We start from the raw sequence: 17,954 nt of genomic DNA on the forward strand, positions 1-17,954 counted from the left end.
TGTTATGCTTCCTTGGTGCACCCCCTAGTGGTCTTTGTGCGCAGTCTTATAGTTAAACCTTGATTGTTGTAGCTAATACCAGGGAGGGTTTGACCTCCAGGCCAAGTGGCTATGAGAATCAGCTGTGTCAGCAGTGAGAGAGCTTCTGTCCTCTAGGGAGGTGCTAATCTAGCCTTTGCCTGAGGCTATCCGGCAAATGCCTCTGTGCAGGGCTTGGGCGGGGCGGGTCGCACAGGATCAACAGGGTGGGCCGGAGAGAGCAGTTATGGCGGCTCTCAGTCCTGTCCCCAGGGACTCTGCCTCTCTGAGTCCCAGCACCCACTGCAAAGCTCAGAGAGAAAGCTGCACTCGCTCTGACCGAAGCCAGACAGTCCCGCTTCTTCCGTTTGAGTCTGGGTCCCTAAAGACTCGCCTGTATCTGGAGCTCAGAGTCTGCGACTCCCTCCCGATTGAAAACGCCAACCGCACCCTCCGCCGCCAGCCCGCTCCGCGCACTCCGCACCTCAGAATTTGACTTCAGCACTGCGCCTCCTCTGAGTGTCCGTATGCGTTTCTCTTTCCTCCTAGTTGTAGGACTTCCACTCAGCCAGCGTTCCTGTGGTTCTGGGTGATGTCCGTTCCGTTTTTTAGTTTCACTTTTGAAGTAGTTGTTCAAGGCAGCAAACTCCGGCGTTAACCTATGCCGCCATCTTGGTTCTTCCTCCTCCTCTTCTTCTCAACCAATCAGCTTTTAGCTGTGCTACTTAAATGGGTTTTGTAAAGTGGAGTTTGGTTTGTGATGACCTCTCTTTTCCACACTTATTTTTGGTTCTGGTTAATAGTTTTGACCCATTAAAGACTGGCAAATGTGTACATGTGGTAAGACTGGACCTGATTTCAAAGGAACAGTATCATGAGGGATCTTAAATGTCAGTTTTATAATAACCTGAGGCACCTTCCTGGAAATAGTCGAGGAAACATAGGAAGATCAGAAGGTGACTGGATTTGGTGGGAAACCTCTGATGCTACGGAGGGCATCATGAACATCACTACAGCCCAGGGTGGGGAGAAACCACAGAGGGGGGCTTGTCCCTTCCAGGGGATTTGGAAAGAACACACATGGGGTTGGCCGCAGGGCAATGGGCAATGCTGGGCACACACTGCATAGGGTCGGAGCTTCAACAGTCTCCTCCAGTACTGGTTTGAGTAGCAGTCCCATTTCTAGAAAAGCAACCCCCTTGATAAATGAGTTTGTGAGCAATATACTAATTCAAAGTAGATTTACAGTTTTTTTTCCAGTTTGTTTTGAAAAATAAGACATCTTTGGACCTGCTTTAATAAATCTGTTTTTAAGTATAGTGTAACTTACATAATTCATTAATTAAATATTCAATCACTTTGAAAACAGTGTTTTATCTAAAGTGGGTTTAATGTTTCCTTCAGAAATATTTTTAAACCATTCATTTCCATGCCAAACCCTATGATACAAGAATAATCTCTGAGCCGATCTCTGACCAAATCATGACATTTTAAATCAGAAGCATCTAAATTAGTACACCCACCAGCTAAACAATGGTGTCAGTCATTAATCTCTTTTTAAAGACAGTTATTTTTCTGTTTAAAAGAGATAGCAAAATTGTGTTCTCATAAGTTAGGGTTTAAAATTGGAAAGGGATATATGATCCCTTTAAAGAAGATAGTCTGCTTCTGAAAGCACTTTGTATTCCATTCGGGTTAGAGATGGTTACCAAGGAGACAGCTCAACTTCATCAGTAGGCTTCTAGGATTGGGAATCTAGAGGGCTCTCAGGAAATATTTGTGGAAAGAAAAAGGAGTGAAAGAAGGAAGAAAAGGAGTGGGCGGAAGGAAGGACAGGTTTTTTTCCCTATTAAGAAAGAACATTATGATGGTTAATAGTATGTGTCAACTTGGGTAGGCCACCATAACCAGATGTTTGGTGAAACATTATTTTAGCTATTTCTGTGAAGATATTTTGCAGACAAGATTCATATTTAAATCAGTAGACTTTGAGTAAAGCAGATTACTCTTCGTAATGTGGATGGGTCGCGTCAAATCAGCTGAAGGCATTAATTGAAAAGACTGTCCCATAACGAGAGAGAATTCTGCCAGAAGACTGCCTCTGGAGTCAAACTTCAGCATCAACTCTTCCCTGGGCTCCCACGTCTTCCATGCCACCTTCCCTCTCCCAGCCTGCACCTCAGGCCTCCTGGGGGGTTCCTCAGGTCACTTGGAGGAAGAGAAAACCCGGGCCTTCTTTACAGTGGTTCGGCATCCAAGCAGATTGCACCTAGTAATTCTGGAGCCAGGAACTTTGGGAAAAGCTACAGAGCAGCCAGAGGCTTTCTTTTTTAAATATATTTTTTAATTTATTGATTTTTAAGGACTAGAGAGAGAGAGAGAGAGAGAGAGAGAGAGGGAGGGAGGGGAAGAGGGAGGGAGGGAGGGAGGGAGGGAGGGAGGGAGGGAGGGAGGGAGGGAGGGAGGGAGGAAGAGAGAGAGAAAGTGAGAGAGAGAGACTTGTTCCACTTATTTATGCATTCATTGGTTGCTTCTTGTATGTGGCTTGGCTAGAGATCGAACCCGCAACCTTGGAACAATGGAGCTACCCAGCCAGGGCCAGCCAGAGGCTTCGACTGGAAGCATAAAGACTCCCATGACTAAAAAAGAAATGTTGTATAAAGCTTTCAGAATAAAACAAAGATTAGCAATGATTGAGAGGAGTTAAGAATGGGTGAGAAATGTAGCAAATATAGTTAGTTATATAATTTTTAGTAATTGACTCTGTGGGGCTATCTTTGTTGCTCTTTAATGTGTGCTATCTGTTTTAATAAAGAGATTTCTTCTTTGTAAAAAGAAGTTACAATTAGATCATAAAACAAATTAATCTCTCCGCTAATCATACCTTTGGGAGACGTGGGTTTTCAGACTGTGAAGTTCGAGTGTAAGAATCGTCACTTAGGTTGCAGTAGGTACCCTAATCATCTACAAAGCAGTAAGAGGAATGAAGCAATCTTTTGAGTGCCGAGTTTACAAACTCAACCCCACAAAGAAAAAGAAATATCAGAGAACCAACACATTAAAATGTCCATCTCTGTGTGAACATCAAATGCTGTATCAGGTCTTTATTACCGATACTTATAACCAAGTGGCATTCAAGACCCATATCTAGGGTTGGGAACTCTTATGAGTATGGGGACTCCCTATAATATTTCTAAAATCCCCAGATCCCTTATAGAATGGTAGCCATATTTTAGTATAAAACATGGATGTAAAACATACATAATGACAAAGTTACTAAGAATTTGGAATTTATTTTAAATGAAGGTGCATATTATTACTCATAAACAACCCTATTCTTGGGAACAGTAGCAGCCCTGTGTGTGCGCTCCATGACTGATTTAGTCTAGGTGGGTACCTGGGTTTACAAGCTCCTTGGAATAATTCTTCCGTGGCCGCAAGGCTCCTCTGCTACTTTTCATTAATGGAGTGTGAGGCCTCTCAATGACCTGGTCTTTAAGGTCTTTGCCTTAAAGGTCTCTGCATTTTAATCTGAGCAAATGCAAGGTCCTCTCTCTGGATCCCCAATTACGTATCACGGCCGCCACTGATACTCTCCACAGCTTCCTAACTGGTCTCACGGTCTCCACTCACCTTTACTTCCTGTCCCAGTTCTAACGTACCCTCTACATCCTGGCCAGGGATACCTTTTGGCAAGTCTAGAGCTGATCCAGCCACTAACATATTCATGGCCCCTCATCGCCAAGAGCAGTGGTTCTCACACGGGAGCATGGGCCAGGTTCACTTGAAGGTCTCGTTAAAGCACGAATGATGGAGCTCCAATCCCAGAGTTTCTGTCTCAGGAAGTCTGAGGTGGGGGCCAAGGATCTGCATTTCTAACAAGTTTCCAGGTAAGGGCACTGGTGCTGGTCTGGGGACCACACTTGGAGAACCTCTGTCCTAGAGTGGAGAGCCCAGACTTCGTGTAACGACCCCTGACATCTCTCAGATTTTGTATGTGCTCTGACCAGAGATGGTTTGGACCCTGACATCTCTCAGATTTTTGTCTCCCGCCTTGTTTGCCTTTTACCCATTTGTCAAATTCCCACTCATCCTAAGCCTAAGTATCACCTCCCTCTCAGAGTGCTCTCCAGGTAAAGTGAGTCAGTTCATCTTGCACATGCCCATCGACTTTGTACACATTCTTTGGAGTCATTTGTTTACACACATATGCCTCACACACTAGATTATGCACCCTATGAAGAGGGGGTCGGGTCATCCATCTTAGTGTTTCCAGCATAAGATAGTAGGTGCTCAATAAGTATTTCTGCATGCTTTCACATGTTATAAATAGCAAATCCGAACAAGGAAGGAAGAAGTAAAACTGTCATTATTTGCAGTTGACATGATAATATAGAGAGAGAATCCTGAAGATTCTACTAAAATAGCACTATTAGAACTAATAAATGAATTTAGTAGAGTAGTTGCATTTTGCATTTTTATACACCTACTAACATCATTAAATGGCCATACTACCTAAAGTAATCCCTACCAAAATACCAATGGCATTTTTCACAGAACTAGAACAAATAATCCTAAAATTTATATGGAACCAGAAAAGACTCTGAATAGCCAAGGCAATCTTGAGAAAGAAGAACAAAGTTGGAGGTATCATGCTACCTGATATTAAACTATACTGCAAGACGATACTAATCAAAACAGCATGGCACTGGCATAAAAACAGACATACAGATCAACGGAACAGAATAGAGAGCCCAGAAATAAACTCATGCCTATAGGATCAATTAATCTATGATGAAGGAGGCAAGAATATATAGTGGGGTAAAGACGGTCTCTTCAAATAATGGTGTTGGGAAAACTGGACAGCTCCATGGGAACGAATGAAACCAGATCACTTTCTTACACCATATGCAAATATACAACTTTCAAAAGACACTGTCTTTACAGCAGATAGAAACCCTGCACCCTACTGGCTCGCATCACTATGATTAGATTGTTGGCCGTGATTCAGAGTTCAAGATGCTGCTTGCAGCAAAGAAAGCAATGTCATTAACACCCTGTAGCTATTTGTGATTCTGATGAAAAAAGGACATGTTTACACCATGCATGCAAGTAAAATGAAGAAATATATGAAATCTTTACTGGAACCTAAGACTGTCTAGATGAACTTCAAACAAAATTTGTGTTGTGTTTGAAATTCTGTATGGTTCAGTGAAAATCAGAGATGGTTCCATATTCATCCCAGCAACGCAGCACCGAAGCAAGGGCAGCTATATTTCAGTGATCCTTTCCATATGCCTTTTATGAATTTCCCCCCAAAAAGGAGAATAACTCTCAAGTAACACTGCTGAGAACATTGCTGAGTATTCCCAAATAACCAAATAACTGCCCTGGCTGGTGTGGCTCCATTGGTTGGAGTGTTGTCCTGTACACTGAAAGGTGGTGGGTTCGAGCCTCAGTTGGGGCGCACATAAGAGGCAGCAGGTTGATGTTTCTTTGTAACATCAATGTTTCTCTCTCCCTTCCTCTCTCTAAAATCAATTAAAAAATAATTGAGTATGGTAATAAGGAATGGAGGGATTTTATAAATTTTAGTGATTCTGCCTGGACCAGGGGGTGAAGAGGAAAAATAGATTCTATTAGAACATCTGATATGGTTGTAAGTACAAAGTAGAATTTATGGGTCTTAGAACTATTTGTCCTAAGTTGCCTCTGGAGAGACACCTGCACAATTGAAAAGCAGCATCTTCACATGCAAACCAGACAATATATACAGCCTCTATCATTCTATTATTGGTTCCTAGGTGAGGCATATTTTGGTTGATTGATTACTCATTGACTATTGTAGGATTTTTGTATTATAGTTCCAAGGATAGCTATACCTGGTCTGTGATTGCTAATACCTGTCAATTCTTCCTTCTTCCCTCCTTCCCTCCCTCCCTCCCTCCCTCCCTCCCTCCCTCCCTCCCTTCCTTCCTTCTTTCCTTCCAACTTTCTTGCCTTTATATATACAGACACACACACACACACACACACACACACTGTCCTATTTTTCAATTACTTCCCTTGACATTCATAAATCAGCTTGTTAAATGATGTCTCCTCATGCTCTGATAATAGCTACCAAATTTTGCTCAAACTTTAACTATCTATTCTCAGATCCTGCTTATCAGAACATATTTACCTTTTAAAATGTTCTTTAGATATTTTGTTTATTCATTTATTCAATAAATAATTGAGTGTCATAGTTTCTGGTGACACAGAAGTGAATAAAATAAATGTGATTTTCTGAACTCATTGAGCTTACTCAGCATTATGGAGGAGACTGTCAGTAAACAAATACTCTCATAAATAAATGTACAATTACCAAATACAAGTGCCTTGAAAGAAAAATCTTTCCTATGAGATATTAAGAATGAAGGATCCAGTTTAAATGAAAAAAATATGAAAGATTCCCATCACTGACCCCAATTCTTCACCCTTCCTGTATCTAAGCCCTTTGCCATAGGACTGTTGCAGTTCCTCCCACAAAAGGAGCAGAATACACTTCTCACCCTTAAACTCCGGCTTTGGCCTGGGGACAGTTTGACCGATAGAACGAGGCAAAGTGATGTCGTATCAGTCTTGAGCCTACGCCTCCAGTCCCTCTGACGTATACTTGCCTGTTTTACTTCTGCCAGTGCCATGAGATGAATGTGCCCAGCCTAGCCTCCTGGCCCCAGGAGGAAGAGTGACCTGACCCTGCTGATGTGCTCTAGTCCAGCGGTCACCAACCGTGTGGTCCGCGGACCACTGGTGGTCCGTGAAGTACAAAAGGTTGGCAACTGCTGACCTAGTCAATCAGTTTAAAGCAGAGCCTCCAGCTCACAAGTGTGAGACCAGTTTATATCAGATGACTCAGATGACCCATCGGTGCATGAACTACAGTAAAAAATGATTTCTGGAGCCATTGAATTTTGGCATAGTTTGTTACACAGCAATAGCTGACGGATGCAGGGCATCAGGGAATTCTCTAAGATAGTGACATCTGGACTGAGACCCAAATATTAAGTCAGTGTTACACAGATGAAGAACGAAGGGAAGAGTGTCTGGATAGAGGGAAGCCCTCCGCGGAGAAAGAACTTGATACGAGAAGCCCTGCCTGCCGTTTGGAGAAGGGAATAAGCTGGTGCTAGATCATGCATGACTTCTCATATGTCTTCATAGAGAATCTGTTTAAGATTAAATTTCAAAAATGAAACTCAGAGGAAGAGCTATTTGTAATCAAGAACACTAAAATCAAAGGATTGTTGTCTTCCTTATTATTAATCTAGAAATGCACTGTTCAATAGGGTAGCCATTAGCCACATACGGCTATTCAAGTTTAAATTTGTTAACATAAATAAAATAAAATAAAATAAAATAAAATAAAATAAAATAAAATAAAAATTCAGTTCCTCAGTTGCACGAGCCTCATGTGGCTAGTGCTCAACTGCCCCGTGTGGTTAGTGGCTACCATATTGGCCACTTGAATATAGGACGTTTCCATTGTGATGGGAAGTTGCACAGTGTATTTGTTTCTTATTACTACAGAAGAAGTTACCACAAACTTAGTGGTTAACACAAGACAAACGTTATTCCATAGCTTCGTTGATCAGGAGCCCACGCACACTTAGTTGGGTCGCCTGCTCAGGGTCTCCCCAGGCTGACATCAAGGTACGAGCTGGGGTCTCTGCTGAAGCTTGGGGTATTTGTTCAAGCTCACATGATTGGTAGCAGAATTCTGTTGTATCTGTATGGCCAAGGGAGCGTTCACAGCTCCTAGAAGCCACCTTGAGGTCCTTGCCACGTGTCCCCTTCCTCTCACAACATGGCTCGCTGCTGCTGTTTTTTTCCTGGAATTCCTCAGGTTATAATCTCTCTGATGCTTCACCTTCTTTCAAAGGGCTGCCTGATTAGGTCAGGCCCACCCAGGATAATTACCCTTTTGACTAACTCAGTACACTGATGCCTAACCTAATAGAACACCGGTTCTCAACCTGTGGGTCACGACCCCTTTGGGGGTGGAACGACCCTTTCACAAGGGTCATCTAAGACCATCGGAAAACACATATATAATTACATATTGTTTTTGTGATTAATCACTATGCTTTAATTATGTTCAATTTGTAACAATGAAAATACATCCTGAATATCAGATATTTACATGACGATTCGTAACAGTAGCAAAATTACAGTTATGAAGTAGCAACGACAATAATTTTATGGTTGGGGGTCACCACACCATGAGGAACTGTATTAAAGGGCCGCGGCATTAGGAAGGTTGAGAACCACTGTAATAGAAGGAGTGATACCATATTCTACTCACCAGTCCGTCCATACTCAAGGGGAGGGGATTTTAGGAAACTTGGGGGCCATCTTAAAATTCTGTCTACCACAGACAGAGCTCATCTAGAAAGTAGAAAAAGGTTAAATAAATTAATAAATAGAGAAGGCAAGTGGTGGGAGAATTTGGACCAATTAGCACAGGCTTACAGCACAGGCATCATTGCTATTTAAATAATCTCGACAGCATGAGGTCTGCAACAGCTTCCTTGTAATTACAGGCCGGCTGTAGCCAGGATCCAGGTTTATCCATCATAGTTTCACTCCAAAGTAGCGGTAACCACTACTCTGCATGCAACCGTGGAGGAGTATAAACAAGACTCGTGAAAGCAAACACAAATAGACGGTAGCTTAAGGGCTGACATTCCTATTCTATTTCCTCGCTGTTACTAACCTCCCAGAGTTTCTGACCTTCTGCTCGTCTTGATCTCCAAAACCCAATTGCTCCTTCTCAGATTAACTGATTTACTGGCTCGACACACTCTGGCTTTGGCTTGAACTCCCTGGCTTCCAGACCCTTGGCTCTCCCGCCTGCAAACAACTGTGGATCCTCCGTCCTTGTCTCCCGAACCTGAAAATGACCAGATGTCTTTGGCACAGACCCAGTCTCTCACAGTCCCTGTCTGGCCGCCGCTTGACCTCTAAGAAGACTTGGGTTCAGAGGATGAGAGGACTTTAAATATTGATTTCCAGGGAGAGGTGAGCTGACAGAGAAAAGCATTTACACCATTTAACTTGGGTGCCCTGAATGTAAACTTCAACCACTATGTGAGGCTAATTATTCATTTTCAAGAAGTTCTCATTAAAAATCATGTCAGGAATATATTTATCATTTTGATAAAATTATAGCTACATGATTTTAAATTTCTAAAAGTAACGGCTTTTTAAATATTGCACTTCGTTATTTTAAGAAATTCTATTTCAAAGCTATACCTGATTCTGAAATGGCCTCTATGGCAGCACTTCCTTTAAAAAAAATTTTTTTTCTCACAAGTGAAGAATAAGTGTTTGCATTCTAACTCCGATCAGTGTTTCAACAGAGTGGAGATATTTTAGTGCCTTCGGTGGCCATTTATCTTCTTGCCATCAGCACAATAGAACAAAAATGTACCCATATTAGCATTAATAATAAAACCAAGTCCATTATGCAGACTTTCTTGTCAGTTAAATTTGTTGCAGGCTCAGATTTGGATTCAATTTCATACATTTGGAAGTACTTTTGCTGTCAAGCAAATTTTTGTTTTATCATTTTAATTTCCGAGGGTTCTTTTTTCCCCCTCCTGTGCCTGAATTACCTTTTTTAGAGGTTGGGAAATGGCTCTTCCCCACTGATATAGGAAAGATTTGATTTGGCAAACTTAGATATTTTTTCTCTGTGATGTGAATAGAGTTAATTTTAACAGAGCTGTTTCATTTTAACAACCTCAACTCACACAGTGTATGGCCTGCCAAACAGCTTTGTGTATGATCGTCGACTGATGTCAGCACAGTTCTAGAAATAGTATTTGATAGTTAACAGCTGCCACAGAGAGTCAGGAGGGGAACACGAGACATTGTGTTTCAGGGGGGTTTAAAAAACTAGTAGCTATTGTGTCAATTAATTAATTTAATTTTTGACAGCAGAAGAGTTTAAAATGCCAAGTCTAGGCTTTTGAAGAAGACACTTTCCTAAGTAGGTCCAAGGCAACCTAGGACCTTTTCGCTGCAGATAATGTAAATACTGTGCTCTGAAATAACAGTTGATTAATTTAATGTAGGTTTTACTCACTTTGCAATTCTGTATATGGTCAACAGGTGTAGAACAAAGGTTTTTCTTTACGTCGGGAGTTGGTAAACCTTTTCTTTAAAGAGCCAGATAGTAAATATTTTAGGCTTTTTGGACCATCCAATTTCTGCTGCAACTACTCAGCTCTGCTGTTACAGGGTTCAGGTAGCCATAGACAATATATAAATGAATAGGTGTGACTGTGCTCCAGTGAAACTTCGCAAAATCAGCTATGGGGGGATTTGGCCATGGGCTATACAGTGTTCAGACCCTTGCTTTGCACAGTACGTGGGGATATACCACACAGTCTCATGCAGCATTCCATAAAGGTTAAAGATGCCCACTCTCTCCACAAGCTTATGAATCAAGTTCCACATGTACTCCTTGCGGAAGCGCATGCAGCCCTTTTATAGCCACAGAGGGGTACTTAATTATAAACATATATGTGCTCTACAACCACTCTCATAATGGACTGAGAGTAACTGAGCTACAGATAAGCTTTTATGAACTGAGAGGATAAAGATCATGATCTCTGGTGTACAATGAACCTGATTTTTCTTCCCTCTCTTATTTCGTTTAAGTTAATATCACCCTTAAAGTTTGAATTATCCTGCAAGAATGTAGGTTCATTAACTCCAGTTCAGCTTGTGCATCATCTTAATGGGAAATAGTTTGTAATGATTTGAATCACAAAATAGTTTTGTGCTCCAAATGACCTAAATGTTTCATTGAAGTCATTATAAGCCGTGCATACTAGTCAGAAAAAGGGTTTTATTACTTAAAGATAATGTGTGTGTGTGTGTGTGTGGGGGGGGGGGACAGATTCCTAGGAAGAAAAGATTAAAGCCTGGTCTAAAAAAAAGTCAAAGAATATGCTGGTTGTAAAATGTTATTGCAAAAGGCTTTATGTGCCATCCCTGTGTCCACTCTCAACCATGAACTTATTACCATAAAAATGACCCATGTGACTGTACACAAAAACAGGGGGGAAATGTCACAATGACTTACACTTTATACTTTTCTGCATCCATGAGGCACATTTGTCAGGTTAGCCCTTGGCTTCTCCAAAGCAAAATGATGGCCTCAAGCCTGAGTATGTCCACAGGAGTAGGATTCCATGCACTAGCAACTTCCTAACAAGTGATCGCTTTTTCCAGACGTGCCTCTTGCTCTAAGACTATATTTTCTTTTAACAACAGCTTTTCAAAACCTTTCCTCTCAATGTCCTCATAGTCTCTTTGTTGTCTTGTCCTTTCTTGGTTTTCCTATTTGTTCCTTTCTAAAGATGGACATGTCACCCATGTGTCCAGTAGAACTCAGAATGATTTTAATACTGTTGCTCCTCTTTTTAGCTTGGTCTGTTACTTGCCTTCAATACACAGAGGTGGGGTAAAAGTAGGTTTACAGTTGTGAGTACACAAAACGCAGAGTTCATTCTTATATTATTATGCATTAATTACTGTATTTATTATTATTATTATTATTATTATTATTAGCCTACTTTTGCTCTCCCCTTTATATGTCATGTAATACCATAGCGGCACACTATATAAAGTCAAATGCTAATATGCATCTTTTTCTTTAAGGGGTTATTTTTATAGCAATTTAAGTCAATCTAGTAAATCATTATACTCCAAGTTATTCTTATCCATGTACATAACTTATAAAACCTATGCCTTGTTATGATGTTACTCATTTCCTAATTTGGTTAGAGCCATCTGTAGATCTCTTTGGCACTAAGTTATCTGAAGGATGCCGTGTTGTCAGCAACCATTTTTCAATTTACTCTCACACTGTCATGAATAAACATCACTGGCCTCAATATTGATTGCTGGAATATCTCAGCCGTAACTTCATCATCACACTCTTCAAATGGCACAGGAGTGTTTTTTGGGGCACTCGTCTCTCTCCCAAGCCCTCCATGTCATCCTTTGGAACCTCTGCTAAATGCTAAGCAAATTTTCTAACATAATCCATCATGTCACAAAATATTCCCTCCACTTCCTAATTATCACTAAAATCTGCTCTCTTTTGAGGACATGGGTGTTCTTTATAGGAATCTCGAGCAGAAGTTGTTTATTTTCACAAGACAGATGTGTGGTGGGGCAGGGAGGTGGAGGTGGAGGTGGAGGTGGGTGAGGGCCAGAAGGGCTTGGCATTCTCTAAGCTTTTCAATTCATCACTTCTCTAACTTCATGTGGTCTTCTCTTCCTCTTTGAACCTCATGCCATCCAACTATGTGGCCTCTTACCACTCCTCATGTCTGTCATTTACTGGTACAGAGATTAGCATAGTAGAGGCACTTCATAAATAGAGAAGTTTGTGACATAATCAATATAATTCCTATTGATCTCCATATTCATAAAATAAAATTCAGTCTCCCTCTCCATCCCAGGTCCTAGAGTCATTTCAGGGGTTCTCGATTTCCAAGTGGGTAACCTGTCTAAATCCTAACCTCACTCTTTTTACCCCACAGAAGCTCCAATGGCTTCTACCTGCACACTCATGATTGTATTACACTTTATCACCATCTAGAGCATTATACTAACTTAAAAAAAATAAAATTCTTAAAGTTTGTTTCAAATCAGTTCATGATGGTCTTTACTTTTCTCCCTAGCAGGCCATCTACTATGTGTTTCTCTGAAGCTGGAAAACTGCAAACAAGTTTGTGGTCAGTTAGAACACATGTGGATATTCAATTGTAGGTAAAATTTTTAAATAGATTAATCAAAACTTCTAGCAGTGACTAATGAGGTGTTTTATACTAATGTTCCTTATGAGAAAAATTAGAAAACCTAGAGAGAATATTAAAACACACATATTTCAAAAACTCTGAAGATATTATCCTATCTAATAAAAGAGTAATATGCAAATTGACCATAACTCCAACACACAAGATGGCTGCCCCCATGTGGTCAAAGATGGCCAGCAGGGGAGGGTATTTGGGAGGGACCAGGCCTGCAAGGGAGGACAGTTGGGGGTGATCAGGCCTGTAGGGGAAGGCAGTTAGGGATGACCAAACTGGCAGAGGAGGGCAGTTGGGGGCAACCAGGCCTACAGGGGAGGACAGTTGGGGGGGGGGGGGAACCAGCCCTGCAGGGGAGGGCAGTTAGGGGTGACCAGGATGGCAGGGGAGGGCAGTTAGGGGCAATCAGGCTTGCAGGGGAGCAGTTAGGCATTGATCAGGCTGGCAGGGTAGTGGTTAGGGGCAATCAGGCAGGGAGGCAGGCGAGTGGTTGGGAGCCAGCTGTCCTGGATTTTGAGAGGAATGTCTGACTGCCCAGTGGGATCGGGTCTAAACAAGCAGTTGGACATCCCTCGAGGGTTCCCAGATTGGAGAGGGTGCAGGCTGGGCTGAGGGACACACACACACACACACACACACACACCAGCACTAATTTCGTACACTGGGCCTCTAGTATAAATATAAAAGCAGAGATAATCTGAATGATCAGTATATGAATAAGAGAAAATCCAAGAGAGGTAAGCCTGGTATTTGGAGTAGGGTGTGGCTGTGAGAATGAGAAGGTAAAAGATATGTTAGTGGTCTCATAGGTTCAAAAAGTGCTACAAACACCCAAGCATAATGCATATATATGCATATGCTTAATAGTAAAGCAACTAAAAATCAAAGACAAAGATGTAGCCCTGGTCATATGTTCAGTGGTTAGAGAATTGTCCCAGTGTGCCAAGGTTGTGGGTTTGATACTCGGTCAGGGCACATAAAAGAATCAACTTATGAATGCATGAGTAAGTGTGAAGCAACAAATTAATGTTTTTCTCTGTTTCTCTCTCTCTTTTTAAAATCCTCACCTGAGGATATTTTCCATTGAATTTTTTAAAGAGAGTGGAAGAGAGAGGGAAACACAGGAGAGAAATATCAATGTGAGAGAAACACATCGATTGGTTGCTTCTTGCACGCACTCTGACCAGGGCCCGGGAGCCTGCAACTGAGGTACATGCTCTTGATCAGAATTGAACCCTTCGGTCCACAGGTCGATGCTCTATACACTGAGACAAACCAGCTATGGCGCTCGTTCCCCCCCCCCCTCGTCAATAAAGGTAAGTAAAAAAAAAGTCAAAGTTTTAATCTTAAAGCATCCAGAATAAAAATAGCATATTAGCTTCAAAGAAGCAATACTCTATAAGATTTACATCTGACTTTTCAACAAAAACAAACAATGGAATCCACAAGATGGTGGACTTATGTCTTCCAAGTGCTTAAAGAGCTGCCAATCTAGAATTCTATGCCCAGAAAAAGTATTCCTCCAAAATGAAAACACTTTCAGACAAACAAAAACTGAGATTTTTTTTTTTTTTTTAGTACCATATGTTCTACTGAGAATATGAAAGAAAGATTTTTAGGAAAAAGAAATATGATCCTTGCCCTTGCCCAGTGTGGCTCAGTTGGCTGGAGCATCATCTCTTGCAGCAAAGGGTTGCAGGTTTGATTCCAGGTCTCTGACCACCGGCTAGGGCAAGGCCACTATTTTCCTATCTATGATAAAAGGGAGTTTGGCCAGGCAACCTCCATGGTGTTTTCCAAATCTCAATTTCAGAAGTTCTACGTGAAGGGCTGCATAACCTTCCTAAGGTCAGCATCCATGCCTTACTCATCGTGAGTGCTCAGCACTCAGCCCAGGGGTTGGCACCCCGCAGGAACTCAAAACACCACACCACTGTGGAGTGTCTATGTACAAGCCCTGCTCTGCCACATGCTGGCTGGGCAAACCTAGACAATGACCTTAGCCCCTCAGAGTCTCCGTCTCCTTTGAAAAGTGGGGATAATGATGGGATTCAACTCGTGGTAAGCTGTCATGGAATGTGGGTGAATGTAGGAGCCAGTGAATCTGAGATTCTAGACAAATTGCCCAGGTTAAATAGCAAGCTATGCATTATGTTTTCAGTAACATGTTCTCTAAAATATTGAGTGATTAACAACTGCTTCTACTCTCTAGTTTAAAATGAGTTCCTTGTATTTATGCTAAAACATAGAATATTGCTAAAATGCATGGTTAGTAATTACATAGGTATTGCTAATACATTTACAATAGAGGGTCTACATTACATTTGTTTATGTTATGTTTTAGTATAAGCATATACATAAACTGATTATTGTACATTTAAATGAACAACTGAATAAACATTTCCTAAAATTTTTTTTGTGGCCAAGAATTTTCTATTTTTAATAAAAGAACTACTTGATTGTCATACTGTTACCTAATAATTCACATGTGAAATAGAGTCTGAACTTTTATTGGGTTAAATCATAACCCAATACAAACCAACTTTCTATTTCAAATAAGAGAATGTGTAAAAACAAATGTAATAATCAAATGTGGCTTTTTCTGCCAATTTTTTTCTTCAACTGTTTATGCTGTCAGTTTGGCCCATCTGGTTTTCATTTGAGAATAGAAATCACTAATCCCACAAACCATCCACTGATTCTTAATCCTAAAAAAGACTGGTATTACGTTAGCAGCATAGTATGTTTTTCTTTCCTCCTGTGGAAATAAATGTGCAGCTTCGTGGTGGATTCAAAAAGACAATTGAGAAATTTCCTATTACAAACATGTATGGTATCTTAATTTCCTAGTATAACAGCAGGCAGACTAACATAATTAATTATATTTTAAATGCAAATTGTTGACAACGGTTCATCTGGTTGAAATTATTTAAGCTACATCAACTCTAAAGGAAGTCCTGCTTTCTAATTCCTATTGTTTTAATAAAAATAATTTCATAGTTCTCTCATGCCCAGCAATCACTTAACATTTCACATGATATTTACTGCACCATCACTGCAACCCCCACAGAGACAACTAGGCAAATATAAGTGATTTATATGCAGATTTCAACCTATTTAGGGAGCTTAATAATAAGAGACAAAATATTATATGCAAAATACGTTCATTTAAATTTTTGATCGGATTTTTCTGCTGCTTAATGGAGCAAGAAAGTTATATTGGTATAGGAGCAAATACATTTAAGCACGGAAGTCTCAAACCATGTCTATCTGTAATGAGAGACCTGGACAGCAGTATGGCTTGATGATCCACTAGTTTCACTCATCTCCTTGATTGACAAGTGTCACTGCAATGTGAATCAATCCTGAATTTCCACAGTAAGCACCAAACTGGCTGACATTATGTATGACAGCTTTCAAACCACTAACTCTGTGGACCCAGAAAGATCACCTCATCTGTAGGATGCTAGCCCCATGCAGTAAACAATTTTAGGAAGTACACACACATTGGTTAAATTTATGTTTATGTTTGTATATCATTGTGTATCTAAAAAAACACAACTAGCATATTAGAGCTTGATTTCATAAATGTCTTACTTAAGAAAAGGCACAGTACTTAAGTAAAAGGAGATGAGTTGATTAAAGAAAAATATTGAGAAAATAATAGTGCAGGTGGCATATAAAAATGACAAAGATAGCCCTGGCTGGGTGGCTCAGTGGTTGGAGCACTGTCCTTCGCACCAAAAGGATGCAGGTTTGATTCCCAGTCAGGGCACATAATTAGGTTGTAGGTTCAATCCCTGGAGGCAACCAATCAATGTTTCTTTCTTGGATAGAAGTCTCTCTCTCCCTCCCTTCCTCTCTCTAAAATCAATAAAAGGTATCCTCAGGTAAGGACTTTAAAAAATGAGTAAAATATTAAGAGTTATATATAAGAATGAGTAAATTTTGGAAAACATCGAGTTAGTCCAAAGCCTAATTTATAGATGAGGAAAATGAGGCCCTACGTAGTTTTAAAGGTTTACCCATCATCTCATGGCTTGTCAGAGGTAGTCAGGGCTCTGATTTATAGTCTCACATTTAAGACTAACTATCTTGCCTTCACACCATTTATTTCAGCCCCACAAAGCTCACACTTTTTTTTTCTGGAAGAATGGATCAGTGAGAAATTCAGATGAATTCCCAAGCTATTTATGTATTTAATGTTTCTTTTTATGGAACAACGGATAGTAGAGTTGTCATCTGACCAGAATAAAAAAGTGCTAATGAAAGCCGATCTTACTTTCAATTACCTTTTTTAAAATTGAACAAATCTGACAATGTGTTAGTGTTAGGTACAGTTATCTACTGTGAAATGATTGCTGATGTGGTGGTATTTATCATATTACATAACTATAATACAGTATTATTATCTCTTCATTGTACTGTGCAGTAGAGCTCTATAGCTTAGTTACTCCTCATTCCAAGGTATCCTTGACCCACCCCACCCTCTGGTAGCCACCACTTCATTCTCTGTTTTTTTAGATTCCGCATATAAATGGTATCATACAGTAGTTGTCCTTCTCTGTCTGATTTATCTCATTTTTCACAGCCACACTTAAACAGAGTAAATTGATTAGATCTGTACTGTTAAGAGTACTAGTATAGACATGGAATATAAGCATGATAAATATATACTGTGCTATATATTTTGTTAAGCTAACTTGTGAGTCTCCTTACTAAATTCAACTATGCTTAAAATCCCTTTTACCCAATACACGGAGCCCTTGGGACATTTTTGCTTTGTATGTGAAGGATGTTCTATAGGTTCCTAAAGATGGAGAGGGGCGCATATACTTCCCTACTCTCTAGTGATGTGTTGGCAACATATCCTACTATGTTGTGGGCATCTCTGCCCACCTCAGTGCTCAGGGATGTCACCTGGGTAGCTTGAAAGCATTGACCATAGTGGGAGTATTTACACCACAGAAGCTGGCAAATGCTACAAGTCAGGACTTCATTCTGAGTGAAGTATAAAACACTTATAAGCACACTGCTTCTTTGAGCACTTTTGAAGGTGGA

This window comes from Myotis myotis, unplaced genomic scaffold (assembly GCF_014108235.1).
Source record: "Myotis myotis isolate mMyoMyo1 unplaced genomic scaffold, mMyoMyo1.p scaffold_m19_p_1, whole genome shotgun sequence".
Lineage (NCBI taxonomy): Eukaryota > Metazoa > Chordata > Mammalia > Chiroptera > Vespertilionidae > Myotis > Myotis myotis.